Here is a 15,882-nt window from a genome sequence, read left to right as displayed (position 1 = left end):
AAGGGTAAACATCTAAAAATGCTTAAAAGGGCATTTAACATGCAGGCTAACTGAAGAGGAAATCAAATTTCTTTTGAATCATCAAAAGAATATAAGGAAGAGAGACATAAAACATGCAGAAAAAATTGTATTAAGTAAGATGACAGACCAAATCCTGATATATCAATAACGGAAAAAATATAAATGGATTAAATGCTCTAATTAAAATACAAACCGGAAGCAAATCTTGAAAATATAACCATAAGTAATTTACAAGAGTTATATCTAAAATGTAAGGATAACACACACACATACCCATATTTATAGCCACACAAGTCACAACAGCCAAACTATGGAACCAATCCAGTGTCCTTCAATGGATGGATGGATAAAGAAAATGTGGTAAATATACACAACGGAGTTTATCCAACCATTTAAGAAGCGAAATTATGTTATTTGCAGAAAATGGATGGAACTTGAGAACATTATGTTAAATGAAATAAGCCAAACCCAGAGAGTCAAAGATCTTATGTTGTCTTGCACATGCAGAAGCTAGAGAGGAAAAGAAAGAGAACTGTAAAGAGGTGGGGGAGCAAAGTGAAAAGAGGGTGAGGGGGTCAGGAAGATCTCATGAAAATCGAAGGGAGATCCGTGGAGTAAGGAAAGGGACCAGGGGAAGGAGGAGGAGGGCAGGAAAAGGGGAAACCCTGGGGGGGGGGTGATATTGGCCAAATTATATTGTTATGTTGCTCACAAGTATAAATATGTACCGATGAATTTCACCATTATGTACAACTATAATGCACCAATAAAGAGTATGGAAAAAAATAAATAAAATATAATGATACAGAAAAGTTGGCAGTAAAAGGGTAGAAAAAGATAAAACCAGGGGCTAGGGTTATAGCTCAGTTGGTAGAGTGCTTGCCTCGCATGCACAGGGCCCTGGGTTCAATCCCCAGTACTGGCAAAAAAAAAAAAGATAGATAGATAGATAAAAATAAAACCCTACAAACACTAAATAAAAGAAAGCTGTGTAATTATAATGATATTAGTAGATCACAAAAGGATTTAAGGTGAAAGCATTACCACAAATACATATGAAAAATTCATGATGATACACAATCAATTAATGGGGAAGAGAAATCCATTCTGAATGTGCATGAAACTATTAATACTGATTCATAAATATATGAAACAAAGTTTAAAGGAAATATAGAGGGAATTAAATAAATAGGCATCATGGTGGATTTTAACATACTTTTCAGTATCAGAATAAGCAGACAAAAAATAACCAGAAAGTATACAGATCTGAACATAATGACAAACTTGACTTGCTTTCAATCACTAAAGAAAATGCTTAAGGCAAATTTCATAAGATACCAAATGAAATCATAAGTGATGTTTTCTGATATCATAAGACATCTAAGAAATTCTTAATAACCCAGGTCAAAGAAGAAATTACAGTGAAAATATAAAATGTTTTTATTAATGAAAAGACCAAACAACACATCAGGGTATTGGAGTATTCCTAAAATTATGTTTGAGAGAAATTTTTGCTTTAAATGCATATATTAGGGGGGGACCCCAAATCACCAAACTAAGCACCCACCTTAAGAAGTTAGGAGAAAATTAAACAAAATGAAAGTTGAAGGAAATAACAAATAAATAGAAAAGCAGAAATGAAATTTAGAACCAGCATAAAATAAAGAGAATCAATAAAGGCAAAAATTTTTTGGAAAGACTAATAAAATGAATAAATTCAAAGATATAAAAGGACATGCATAAATAACTACTAGCAGGAATGAACAAGTGGATGTCATTGTAGATCTTACAGATATTATAGAGAGGATAGTAATATGTGAATAATTAAATTTCTAAAAATATGATAATTTCCTAGTTGATTTCTAGCTTAATTTTACTATGTACAAAAAAGAATCTATATGAAGTCAAAACTTAGGATTCCATAGATTACCATTTTTGAAATATTTTTAAAAATATTTTTAGTTGTAGATGGACATAATATCTTTATTTTTTTTTAATGTGGTGCTGAGAATCAAACCCAGTGCCTCACCCATGCTAGGCAAGTGCTCTACCACTGAGCCACAACCCAAGCCCAGTTTTTGAAATATTTTAAATGTGTGTGAAAAGAATGTTTACTCTTTAGTTGTTGGATACAGATTTTAAAATAAGACAATTAAACCAGGCATGGTGATCCTTCCTGTAATCCCAGTTATGTCCTGAGTTCCTATCTTCACTTAATATTTTTTTTTTGTTTCAGTGCTTCCTACTTTCTTGCCACCTTATTAATTCATTTAATGATTTATGTAAAAAAAATATTTTTCATCTGGAGTTTCTAGTGGTTTCCAGTGGGAACGTTTGCCAGTGTATGACATCTATTGAACTGCCAATAATGGAAGTCCCCCAGAGCCATGTTTCTGAAACACCAAACAGATCATTTCACTTTACTCCTTAAACATCTTCAGTGGCTCCCCCATTCATTGCTTTCAGAATCACATAGAAACTCCTTAGCTTGATCTGGTTCTGCCCACCCCTCCAGCCTCATTGAAAGGGCCATCATGAGATACACTCAACCCACCCAGCATTCTCTACCTCCTGTCTTTGGTAATCTCCACTCCACCCCAAATTCAAGGCTCGGCATAGGCACTACTCTTCAAAGAATCCACCCACAACTTAATCTGGGTTCATGATCTTATGGTCTGTTCACAAGCATTTACAAAGTTCCTGCACTGTAAATCATCTTTTTACTAATTCGGTCCCTATGAAAACTGCAGAATATAATTTCCTAGAATCAGATATGACTCATAATAAATAAACAACAAGTGTTTTTAAATTAATGAAAAAAATGAATGAATGGAAATACCATATTGCTATGGATCACAGGTTGTTAAGCATTCACATGAACTACTAATTCATAAAGGATAGGGGATTTGAACATGAAAATTCATAACAGCAGCCCTCCCTTATCCATAACTTTACTTTCCAAGGTTTCATTTACTTTCAGTCAACTGTGGTCCAAAAATTTTGCATGGAAAATTCCAGAAATAAACAATTCATACGTTTTTAAATCGCACAACATTCTGAGCAGTGTCTTGCTCTGTCTTGTCTTCCATTGCCTTGCTTCATCTTGCCTGAGATATGAATCATCCCTTTATCCAGTGTATTCGTGCTGTATATGCTACCCACTTATTAGTCACTCACTAGCCATCTTTGTTATCAGTTCAACTGTGGTGGTATCATAGTGCTTGTGTTCAAATAACCTTTATTTTCCTTAAAAATAACCCCAAACAGCATGAGTAGAGATTCTGAAAACTTTATTATATTATTATAATTATTATATTTTATTATTAATTTCTTATTGTGCCTAATTTATAAATTAAATTTCATTGTAAGTATGTACATAAAGTTTTTTTTAAAAGCATGGTGTATATAAGAGTTCAGTACTCTCCAGGGTTTCAGGCATCCACTGGGGGTCTTGGAATGCATCCTTTTCAGATAAGGGGTAGGGGGGAAACTGTGTTTGAATTTAGAAAAGATTTAGGTAACCTTAATCTGATACAAATTTCCAAAACTTTTTTGATTTTTTAAAAATATTTCTCATAAGCCATATATTTTGAATCTTTTCTACAGAAAACCCTCAGGCAATTCCATTGAAGAAGCACTGTCTTCATCGGCTTGCATCTTCCTTACAAAATTCTGAGTGGCACAGGTTGTGCATTTCTGAATTGCATTTTTAAAAACCGGCGAGATCGGGTATCCCCAAGTAGAGCAAAAAACAAGAATTGATGTTAAGGTATGGGGTGGGATTAGGGCATGCAGTAGGAGTACGGATCCTTCTTTATGGATATGGTTATTAATTTGCACTGACATTCATCTGAAGATACTCTAGTTCATAGCATTAATCTCTACTTACATGAGCTTTCAGAACTCTGTTCTCCCTTCCCCTTTACAGCAGATTATCAGCTGTATTTGTCATCCTCTACCATAACCAAAGACGTGAGATTTGGAATATGAATCCCAAAACACAAAAACGCCAACTGGGACCAAAAAGATCATATGCAAAAACATTAATTTTCACTTTTATTGTTCCAGCTGTTATAGTGTTAATTGATACAACCTATTTATTCATAAATAAATGTATTCATAGTAAAAATATGGATAATCAAACCTGATGTAACTGTCTGCCTAAAGATTTAAATTCTTTTGACCTTAGAAAATTCTTAAATGCAATTATTATTCAGTGGCTAGGAATGAATCTTTCTTAATTTACAATACTTTCTGTGATTTGGTGAAGATAAGATTTCTTACCTTGGTAACTTGGGTAAATTACTATGTTTTGTGGTCCCGAGCTGAAGAGTTCATTAATTAATGATGCATGGTGTTGTTCAGGTATGCTAATACACCCATGTCTAGTGGTCACTATGATACTCTTCCAAAAAAGTTCTACTCATTTAATGGTATTTAAAATTTTATGTATTAAAATGTATGGTTTTTATATTGCTACTCATTAAAAAACAATAACAAACAAAGCAACCTTCACATTAACAAATGAGCGTGATAAAACGTGATCAAAGTTAAACAATGCTAAATCAGATCTACCCATTCTATAGCCAATCTCCTTGAGACAGCTAGTGGTTGGACCCTTTCCAGTGGCCAAGGCTATCTTTAAATGAGGGGTGCTTTAGCATGGGGCTACCCCAGTCAAAACCTCATGTTAAGTTGGGCACAGTGTTGCATGCCTGTAATTCCAGTGGCTCTAGAGGCTGAGGCAAGAGGATTGCAAGTTCAAAGCCAACTTCCGCAACTTAGTAAGGCCCTAAGCAACTTGGTGGGACCCTGTCTCTAAATAAGATATAAAAAAGGGCTGGGGATGTGGCTTAGTGGTTAAGCGCCCCTGGGTTCAATCCCTGAACAACAACAATAATAAAACCCTCATGTTACCCTAGGCATAACCTATGAAGGCAAGGATGAGACAACTATCCCCAGAAGCTATCCTAAGATGCAGAGAGAGGCTAAGCAAGGCACACATGCTGGGCTGTCACCCTGGATCCTACAACAATAAAACTCTACTACTTTTTTGTTCCCAGTGGAATACCAATTTAAGTCTTTTTTTTTCTCTCTTGCATATCTAGAAACTAATGATACTCTCCACATGTTGCAAACTTAACTTTTATTAGTGATTTTGGCATAACCGGCCAATTTGTAGCCTTGAACATAATGTTTAATCTCTGAGCCATAGTTCTCTCTTCTAGAAACTCAAAACCAGCCCATTGGCTTCATAAAGTTGTCACAGGAAGCTTTGTGACAAGCCTATACACATTGCAATTTCCCTCCAGCATAACAGATCTTGAGGATAGGGACTCCCATAGTCCTTGGCACATGGAGAAAACTTATAAATATATAAATAACCATTAGTTAATCATTTCTGCATAAGAAGTTACTCCAAAAATGCTTAAATCAACACAGATGTCTTATCTCAACCTGGTTCTGAGGATTAGCAATCTGGGAGCCCTTTAGCTGGATATTTCTAGCTCGGTTTTTTTCTGATATAATCAAGCTATTGCCTGGGGCTTCATGAGCCGAAGGCTTGACTAGGGGCAGAGAGGCCTTTTCCAAGCTCACTCTCAAGCTGTTGTTCGGCCTGTTTTTCACTGACTGTTGGCTGGAGGCTTCCCTTCCTCTCTGAATAGTCCTCTCCTCGGGACGGCCGCCGACATAGCAACCAGCTTCCCTTGGAATAAGCAAGGAGGAAAGCAAGAGGGAGCCCCTCTGGTGGATCCCACAGTCTCTTTTATGACCTAATATTGAACATAACACACCATCGCTTCTTCCACATGTCATACAGACTGATCCTGGTACAATGTGGGAGGATCTCTCACAAGGATCTGAAGACTAGGAGGTGAGGATTATTGGGGCCCATCATGGATTCGGAGACAGCATTAAGTAGATAAATAAAATACATCTTTTAGGAAACTTGTGTGTTCCATTTATTTGGTTCCCAAGAGGAAATTTTCTCTCCAAATTACTCCAAGCCCTTAACCTATTTGTCTCAGCTAAGTAGGGCACTTAGAGATATTTCTTAACTGGTTGGAAGTAATCTGTCAACATTTATGAGTAATAAATACCCTCTTCCTCTGGAGTAGTTCAGAGCAGGAATCCTGGTTAAGTGAGTCTACTGTAGAAACTCAAACTTGTTTTCAGACAACAGCTTCAAGGTCTAAACTGGCTGCAGGGAGTCAAAGAAGCCATCTGACCTTGATATCTGACCAGAACATTTTTTGGGGTAGAGGGTTGGATGATGGGTTACCAGGGATTGAACTCAGGGACACTCAAACACTGAGCCACATCCCCAGCCCGTTTTTGTATTTTTACTTAGAGACAGGGTCTCACTGAGTTGCTTAGTGCCTCACTGTTGCTGAGGCTGGCTTTGAACTCCCAATCCTCCTGCTTCAGCCTCGCGAGCTGCTGAGATTACAGGTATGTGCCACTGTGCCTGGCCCAGAATTTTTAATATATCATCATTGCAATGGTTGATGATGATACTCTACTTCCATCTATCTGATTCCCACTTCTCTCCTTGGTTGGATCCAGAATCAGACAGGGAACAAAGGCATCCTATATCAGCAACTCAGACCCCTAGAGAAGTAACGCCAAAACAGAGTAAGAAAACTTCATCTAATGGCACTGGGACGTTTTATATAATTACATTTTAATAGACTCACTCATCAGTTTAGGAATTTAATTCATTGATTGTCCTCACTGAGATGGGGGAATTTTAAAATATATTAATTGGGTTACTTTTTCCCCCTGAAAGTTTAAGTCCTTAAAAAATATTTATCTTCATAGGGTGCTTATCCCTATAGAAAGCAAAACTGGAAATTCAGCAATGGCATTGGAGTGCAGGCAGATTTTTAATTATTTGCACTCAAAATGCAATGAAATAACCATAACAGATGCTGCAGGATTGTTATTCTTCAATACTGAGTCATCTCTTTTTATACCACTGGACTTCAGCGGTACCTACTTTTATGATCTAACTCTTATGAAAATCTTCCCACTTGACCTGTTTGGGAGAGAGCTGTTCAATCATAACATTATGTTTTAATTATAACATAATGTTATGTTTCAACTAATGATTTCTGATACATCAGTTGGCTGGGTCTCCTGGAAATCTTGATTGACATTTACTTCTTGAGAGACTGGGAGAATATTACACAATGGACTGCCTAGCTGACTGGGCTATTCTCACTGACAAGGGTGGGAAATTCCTTGGAAAACACATGACATCGTTTGTTCCTAGGCTGCACTGGATTCTGTAGATTGTCCAATTTGCAGAGTGAGCCTTTCTGTTTGTCTCTGGGCCCTTGAAGTTGAACTTCATGTAATTCTGGCTGGGTGAAGTTAGGGCCAGGCACCCAGAAAGGTGTAGAGGAAGGAAGTCACTTAGAACATCTGAATGCTAAAAGCACAGCCTGGAGAAAAGGGTTTTGATTGTAACAATGGAAAGTGTAATAATATGGTTTAAACAAAAAAGAAAGAAGCAGCAAAGTCATGCTCCCTGCGAAAAAGAATGGAAAATGACAACAAGTTGCAGCCTTTGGGAATTAAGGATATGTCTGCCTATGAAAATTGGGGATGAGGCAGAGGTAAGCATGTAACATTCCCATTCACACCAAACATCTTTTACTACACCAATGTAAGAAAAAGAACAAGAGTCAGTAAAGAAAAAGAGTTGGAGGGGGCGTGGATTAGATTCACCCTGAAAGAGCAGAATTCATGGCTTAATGTTGCTGGTTAGGAAATATGCTCCCCTTGCTCAAAAGTATTTATATTCAAAACAATTTCTGTATTGGATTTATCTATAAGCCCAGGCAGAGGTGAAGGTGCATATAAATTAGAGACAAAGAGTCTGCCATAAGCCACAGCATGACCCAAGGCAAGGCAAAGGATCCACTAGCAATAAGACAGCACCATGCGGCTGGGAAACAGCACAACCCAGGGCAAACCTTCTCATGGCAATTCACAGAGGCTCTAATTTGGAGGCACAATGCATGGGGCAATTTATTCTGTGCAGTTATATCATTGCATGTATAAAATGATCCCTTATGTAGTGTCTGTAGTTTTCTGTAATTGCTATATAGTCCTGTAGTGTAAGGAAAATATCCACTCCGACCTTGGGAGCTTTGCCCACCCCAATATAAAGATGAAGTGCTACCAGTCATGTTTGTGCAATGTGAATACAATAGCTGGCTGGACAGGGAGGGATGGAAAGCCCCATCCTGCTCATCATGCCTTGGTCTTTCCTTGACCAGCCCCTATCCTGAAGTTATCTAGATGGCCAGAACCACCCACCCAGCATCGTATTAGCATACAAAAGAGTTTCCATGGGTTTTAGCAGCTATGTGTCAGAACAACAGGAAGAAGACTAACTATCCAAGAATACATCTTATTATACATCACAATATTTCAGGGGAATTACTGCCACCTGTACATGAACCTGGAAGCTGGGATGTGTCCATCGCTACCTCTGAGGCAGGTGAAGGAATGAAGCTGGCTTCCCAGGAGACGTAGAGGCAGGGGACATGGAGAGAAGAAAAGAACACAGGAATGAAGTGTCCTGGTATATCCTGGTTCTGATGCTTTCTGAGCCCTGAGACCCTGCAGCATGGCTTATTTATGGACCTTGCTAGATGATCTCTCTCTCTTTTTTTTTTAACTAGATGATCTTGTATCTGAACAAATGGATGGTAGTTCTCCCTGATTTCTTACATTGGTTTGAATTGATCTATGTTATTTGCCACTAAGTCTTAACCAATATAACTTAATATTATCTTAACCATATAACTTAATACACATCATATTCCCCTTACCTAACTTCAAACAACATTGTTCACCCTCTGCACCCTCCTCTCCCAAAAGTTCTAAGTGGACTAAAAGAAAGAAAAATATAGTACTAATACAAAAGTGGGTCTTGTAGTTGAATAAGATAATTTCTAATACAAGAGGAAACAATTATGCCATCATTTCCTGGTAGCTATATTCCCAGCTTTAGAGTATAAGGTAAGTACTAAATAATTTTTTTTTGGTACCAGGGATTGAATTCAGGGGCACTCAACCACTGAGCAACATCCCCAGCCCTTTTTAGTATTTTACTTGGAGACAGGGCCTCACTGAGTTGCTTAGCACCTCACCATTGCTGAGGCTGGCTTTGAACTTACAATTCTTCTGCCTCAGCCTCCCCAAGCCACTGGGATTACAGGCATGCACCACTGTGCCCAGCTAAATAATTTTTTTAACCGAATTTAACTATACTGACTGTATTTTAATGTCTCACACTATGGCCCAACACTGAGCATCATAGTTAATGAGGGTAATGTTAGAAGTATTCCTAGTGAATAAGTAATGAGAGAAAGATAAATGTTTTTCCTTTTATGATCTAACACTGTCCCAGAAATACTAGTTGGTACACTAAGCAAGAAGAAGATATGACATTAAATGCTATATAAAATTTCAGGAGGAGGACATAGATGTACTTTTCCTCATTACTCCATCTAACTACACTTGACCCTTAGTATCTATAGGCTTCATAACCAACCACAGATAGAAAATATTCAGGGGAAAAAAAAACTGTACTGAAAATGTACAAACTTTGTATTGCCATTATTCCCTAAACAATATAGTTTAACAACAGTTTACATATTATTTGCATTGTATTAGGTATATTACTGTATATTAATATATAGTATGATGTGCATGGGTTATATGTAAATAATATATCATTTTATATAAGGAACTTGAACATCCAGATTTGGTATCCACAGGGGTTCCTGGAATCAATTTTCCATGGATACAGAGGGACAATGGTACAACTAGACACCTTTGTCATTATATACAAAATGAAAACAAGAAGACTCTGAAAGGTGGAGAGAAATAAAGCAGACTATCTAGGAATCTGAGGACCCAGGAATGAAATAGTAGCAAGCACTCTGGATTTTCTTTTACCTTAAATATTCTAGACTTGTACTTTAAAAAGTTGCAGTCCAGAAACACCAAAATGTACAAACTAAACAAATATTCCAAAAATCTGCTTTTGCTAGACAAAGAACCAGAAAAGAGGCAGACCAGCAAATATTTAGACTCTATTCCAGCCAAATATCATAGAAAACTGGACCTCATGTGGCCAGCAAAGGTTGAGGGAGAACCTACTCCTTTACTCTCACCAGGCTGTAATGAACTGCCCCCAACCCTTTGCCAAGGTGGTGTCAGAGAAACCCAAGAAGGAAAGTCTAAGATTGCTATCCCCATCTGGCAGTAGTAAAGGCACTGCTCACTCTCCTCACTGGAGTAGTGCCAGAGGATACCTGAAGAAGAGTCAAGATCATCACCACTGTCCAGCAGCAATGAGGCCACCCAATTCTCCCCCTGTGATGTCAGTGGAGTCCATATGGGGAGTAGAAATGAGGCATTCTTCTTTTTCCCAGCAGATGGTATCAGCAGAGACCCAGGGAGCTGGAATTTCTGCTCCCAACTAGCAGTAATGTGGTTGTGTCAACAGAGGCAAGTAGACACCTAGCCTTCAACCAACATCTAAAAGTAATAAGACTAAAGCAGCATCCCTTTCACCTACTGCAGTGGTATCCAAAGGGACCATCTCAAATATAGGATTTAAATAAGATCTGGACTCTTATAACACAATACCCAAAATCTGAAGCTCTCCATCAAAAATCTTACGAAGTATTAGAAAAACATCAACTCAAATTATGCCAATAATAATCAATCGATGTCAATAACAAAATGACAAAATTAGAATTATCTAATAGATGCTTTAAAGCAGCAATCACAAAATGTTTCAACAATTAGGAACGAGTTTGAAATGAATGAAAAAAAATAGAAAATTTTTGTAAATAAATAGAAGACATATAAAAGAGGCAAATGGAAATTCAGAACCAAATATATCTAATAGTTGAAGAAAAAAATTTAACTCAATAAATGGGCTCAATCTGGAGGGCACAGAGGAAATTTAACAGAGGAAACAATCAGTTAAGTTGAAATTAGAATAATAGAAATCACCCAGCCTGAACCAAAGAAAAAACAGATTAAAAAAAAAAAAAAGAATGAACAGAGTCTGAGGAATCTGAGACTATAACAAAGGTTTTAACAATCATTAAAAATTAAAATCATTAAAAATCTATAAGCTTATATCATTTGCCCAATTGTGAGAATTTTTAGCCATTATCTTTTTTGGATACTTTTTTGGTCTCTTTCTTTTCTCTGTTAAAAAGAACATCTAAATGATAAAAAGAGAAAAAGAGAAAAGAGACCAAAAAGTATTCAAAAAAGATAACAACTAAAAATTCTCACAATTTGGGCAATTTGGGCAAATGACATAAGCTTATAGAGTCAAGAAGCTAAGCAAACTCCAAGTAGAATAAACTCAAAGAAATCTACACTAAGGCACAACATAGTCAAACTTCTGAAAGCTAAAAGCAAAGATTATATCTTCAAGGCCGTAAGAGAGAAACAACACCTTGCCTCTAAGGGAAGAACAATTTGAATAACTACAGATTCCTCATCAGAAACTATGAAGGTCAGAAGGAAGTGGTACAACTTTTAAGCCCTAAAAGAAAAGTACTCAATTCAGAATTCTAATTCAAGTGAAAATATCTTTCAGGAATTAAGAAGAAACCAGGACATTTTCAAGTAAAGAAAAAGCAGAAATTTTGTCAGCAGCCTACTCTAAACGAATGGAAAATAGAAGTTCTCTATGCATAAATAAAATGATACAAGAATGAGTCTTGGAATATCAGGAATGAAGGATGATAGAGTAAATTTATGGCTAAATACAATACATTTTACTTTACCTCTTGTGTTTTCTAAATTTTGACAAAGAACATTATAAGAAATGTTATAAAAATGTTTGAAATTATACAAATTTATAACTATCTAATGTGGTTCTAAATGTACGTAGGAAATACTTAGAACAATTACAGATGGGGAATAATAAAGGGGCATAAAGAGAGGTAATATTTCTATACTTCACTTGAATGGTAAAAGGTCAACACCTGTAGACTATAAATTCTGTCTACATAATGTAATACATAGAGCAACTACTATGAAAGTTACACAAAGAGATACAGTTCAAAAAAAAAAACACACACACACTATAGACAAGTAAGAATGGGAGTTCTAAAAGAGTCCATAGAAATTCCGGGGGAAAAAATTCAGGAAAAAAGAAAATAGAGAAATAAGATACCAAAATTAAAATAGCAAGGCCAGGGTTATGGCTCAGTGGTAAAGCACTTGCCTAGTATGTGTGAGGCACTGGGTTCAATCCCTAGCACCACATAAAAAATAAATAAAATAAAGGTATTGTGTCCATCTACAACTAAAAAATATATATTTTTAAAAATTAAAAGAGTATACGCAAGTCCTAATGTATTAACAATTACAATTAACATTCTTATTGCCTAAACACGCCAATTAAAATAGATTGGAAGAGTACATTGAAAAATTTGACCCAATTATATGCTGTTATGAGGAACTCACTTTAAATATGATCATATCTGTCAGTTGAATGTAAAAGGGTAGGAAAATACACCATGCAAACATTACTCAAAGAAAAACAAGAATGGCTATGTTAATATTGATAAAGTAGATTTAGGCAGGTGCAGTGGCACACGCCTCTAATCCCAGCAGCTCAGGAGGCTGAGACAGGAGGATCACGAGTTCAAAGCCAGCCTCAGCAACAGCGAGACCCTGTCTCTAAATAAAATACAAAATAGGGCTGGGGATGTGGCTCAGTGGCTCAGTGCCCCTGGGTTTAACCCCTGGTACTCTCCCCAAAAATTTATTGAAAAGTAGATTTATTAGTTTATTTTCTGGGCTAATAAGAAAACAGATTTATTTAACTCACAGTGTTTGAAGCTGAAAGTCCAAGATTGGGCAGCCCCATTTATTTGGCAGCTGGTGAGGGCCTTCTTGGCCAAATCCCAACATGGCAGAGGAATAAAAATAGAAATGACCAAATGCAGACAAGCATATGGGTGTCCTCACTTTATAATGACACACTTTGGCAAGAACTAACTCACTACACAGGTCTAGCATTAAATCCCTTCTAGGGCAGTGTCCCTCCTGACCCAATTACCTCGCAGTAGGCCCTACCTGTTAAAGGTTCTGCTACCTTGGCACCGCCACACTGAGGACCAAGCCTCCAGCAAATGAACCTCTGGGGAGCAAATCACATGAGAACCAGAAGAGGAGATTTCAAAGCAAAGAAAAGTTACTGGAGACAGAGAGGCACATTACATATGGATAAAAGGTCAATCCACCAAGACACAGCAATCCTGATTGGGATGCACCAAATAAAACAGCTGCAAAATTGTGAGGCAAAATTGATAGAACTGATCAGAGAAGTACAAAATCTCACAGTTATAACTGGAGACTCCCTCTCAACAATTGGTAGAAGATTAGACAAAATCAGCCATGACACAGGATGGGAGTGAACTGAATGATCCAATCAACAAAAAGAATCTAAGAATTTATAGAACCCTCCACTTAACAGTAGCAAAACACACATTCTCTTCAAGTGTCCATGGAACACATTCTGAGACAGACCATATCTTGGACTATGAAACCAACTTTAATACAATGAAAGAATTAATATCCTAGAGAGTAAGTTTTCTAACCATAATAGGATCAAACTAGAACTCAAGAACAAAAACATAATAATAGTATTCAAACACTTGGAAACTAAACAACAAACTTCTAAATGAGTCAAAGAAGTCTAAAGAAAAATCACAGTCAATTTTGGAAAAAAAAAAGAAGAAGAAGAACTGTTAGACCTGATAACATAATTTTTTAGAGTGGTCAGTTCCTAAATAATTATGTAAAAAGCAAACATTATATTCAGTTGGAAAATAGGATAGCAAAATCATCCTATTCAACAGTAACAATGAAAAATAAAATGTTTAGGAATATATCTAACAACAAATGTCCTGGAGTTACATGCAAAAAAAATACATAAAACTTCATTGAAGGCAATAAAAAAAAACTTAATAGAACTCATGTAGATACAGAGAAATTTACTCTAAAATTTATATGGATGACAAAGGAATTAAAATAGCTAAAATAATCCTGAAAAAGGAAACAAAAATGGGAAGAATCAGTCTGCTCAATTTCAAGACATTTACAGCTATTAGTAATCAAGGCAGTAGAGTATTTTCTTTGCTCTTGGATAGGCAAATTTGATATTTGAAGAAATCCATTAATCCTCAGATAAGTCTGTAAATGTAAAATGATTCTAAAACAATCTTTATGAAATTCACCTGGGAAAAGGAATCCCCCCAGTGCAACCATGAACATCATGCAAAAGAGGTCTAATGGTGTGAGATCTATCATACCAGAAACAGGCATATATTATGAAGCCTCAATAATTAAAGTATTTCACTGATGAAGAATTAGATAGAGACCAATGGAGCAAAATCAGATCCATGCATATCACTGCAATCTAGATCTTGAAAGTTCCTGCAAAGGCCATGTATTGAAGGCTTAATCTACATCCAGCCTTAGTGCTATTGGAAGGTGGTAAACTGTTTAGGAGGTGCCACTTCATGGAAGGAAGCTAGGTCATTGGGGGAGTGATCCTGAAGGAGATACTGAAATCTGGCTCCCTTCTCTCCCCACCCCACCCCACCGCTTCCCAGATACCACAAGGGGAAGAGTTTCCTCTGTCACACGCTTCCACCATGAACTGCCTCACCACAGGCTGAAAGGCAGTGGGGCAGGGACCATGGACTGAAACCTCAGAAACTGTGAGACAACATAAACCTTTATTCCTCACGTGTTGATTTATCTTAGCTATTTGTTACAGTAATGAAGAGCTGACTGACACACAATATATACAAAGGTAGCATTTGCATACATGATACAATTGTTTTATGTATTTTGACTGGTTTTCTAGATTTTTACCTTATTTTATATTGGAGTCAGGGGCAAGAGGCCTAACAGAGACCTTATATCTCTCTTATGCCAGAAACAGATATTCCTTTCAGAGAATAGACTGTAGAGGGCAATAAAAGGAGGCCACCTGCACAGCTCTGCAATAATCCAGACAAAAGCTGACAGTGATTTGGAACAGTATTGTGGCAGGGCTCTGTGGAAAGTGCTCTGGGTGGCTTCTGAAGTCAGAAAAGACAGAATTTGCTGATGGTTTGGAGAGAGAAAAAGAATGGATTCTGGCAAGATAGAATAATTGGAAGAATAGAGTCATCTAGTCCTAAGAGGAACAAGTTCTGAGAGAAGGTACAGATTTCAAGCCAGTGTCCATTATTCATCTGAATGACAAAGGGGGTGCATAGGTAGCGAATATGGGGCATGCATATGAACATACACATCTGTATTTTCCATAATAAATTATACTAATTTATTATATGAAAAAAAAGTTACTAAAAAAATCCATTGGCTACATTTCACTGAATTCAGAACTTCAGAATCATATTCATTTCTAGAGTTAGAAGATGTGCCCCTGAACAGTTGAGAGGAGATTGAAAAGTGCATGTGAACTTCCCAGAGGAGACAGAGCTCAGAATCCTGGAGAAATCCTCACAGAAGGAAGGGAGGGCCTGGTACTCATACCTTCCAGCACAGCTGACAGCCCCGAACTACCACCGTGGACACCAGCCCCATATGTTTTTCTTTTTTCTTTCTTTAAACACAGAGCCCAAAGGAGGGGGGCGGGATTTTTCTCATTCTGCATAGGAAGACAAAACAGTGAGCTAAACACAGTGGAACTAACATTCAAGAAGTTGGGTGGGCTGAATCCACAAACATTTATTAAGTACTTATTATTTGTCAGGTTGGCAGACACAAATGAGACACACACACACA

At 37.0% G+C, this 15,882-nt stretch overlaps 1 non-coding gene across 1 annotated transcript; it reads left to right on the top strand.

The window, feature by feature from the left end:
* The first annotated feature begins 870 nt into the window (after nt 1–870).
* Nucleotides 871–946, top strand: Trnaa-cgc (transfer RNA alanine (anticodon CGC)). The gene has a single exon. It is a non-coding gene; the product is annotated as a tRNA-Ala (tRNA).
* The last annotated feature ends 14,936 nt before the right edge of the window (nt 947–15,882 follow it).

The sequence above is a fragment of the Marmota monax genome, unplaced genomic scaffold (assembly GCF_021218885.2).
Source record: "Marmota monax isolate L192 unplaced genomic scaffold, Marmota_monax_Labrador192_F-V1.1 WCK01_AAM20220418_F8-fsc00101, whole genome shotgun sequence".
In the NCBI taxonomy this organism is placed as follows: domain Eukaryota; kingdom Metazoa; phylum Chordata; class Mammalia; order Rodentia; family Sciuridae; genus Marmota; species Marmota monax.
This window is presented reverse-complemented; position numbering and strand designations above follow the sequence as displayed.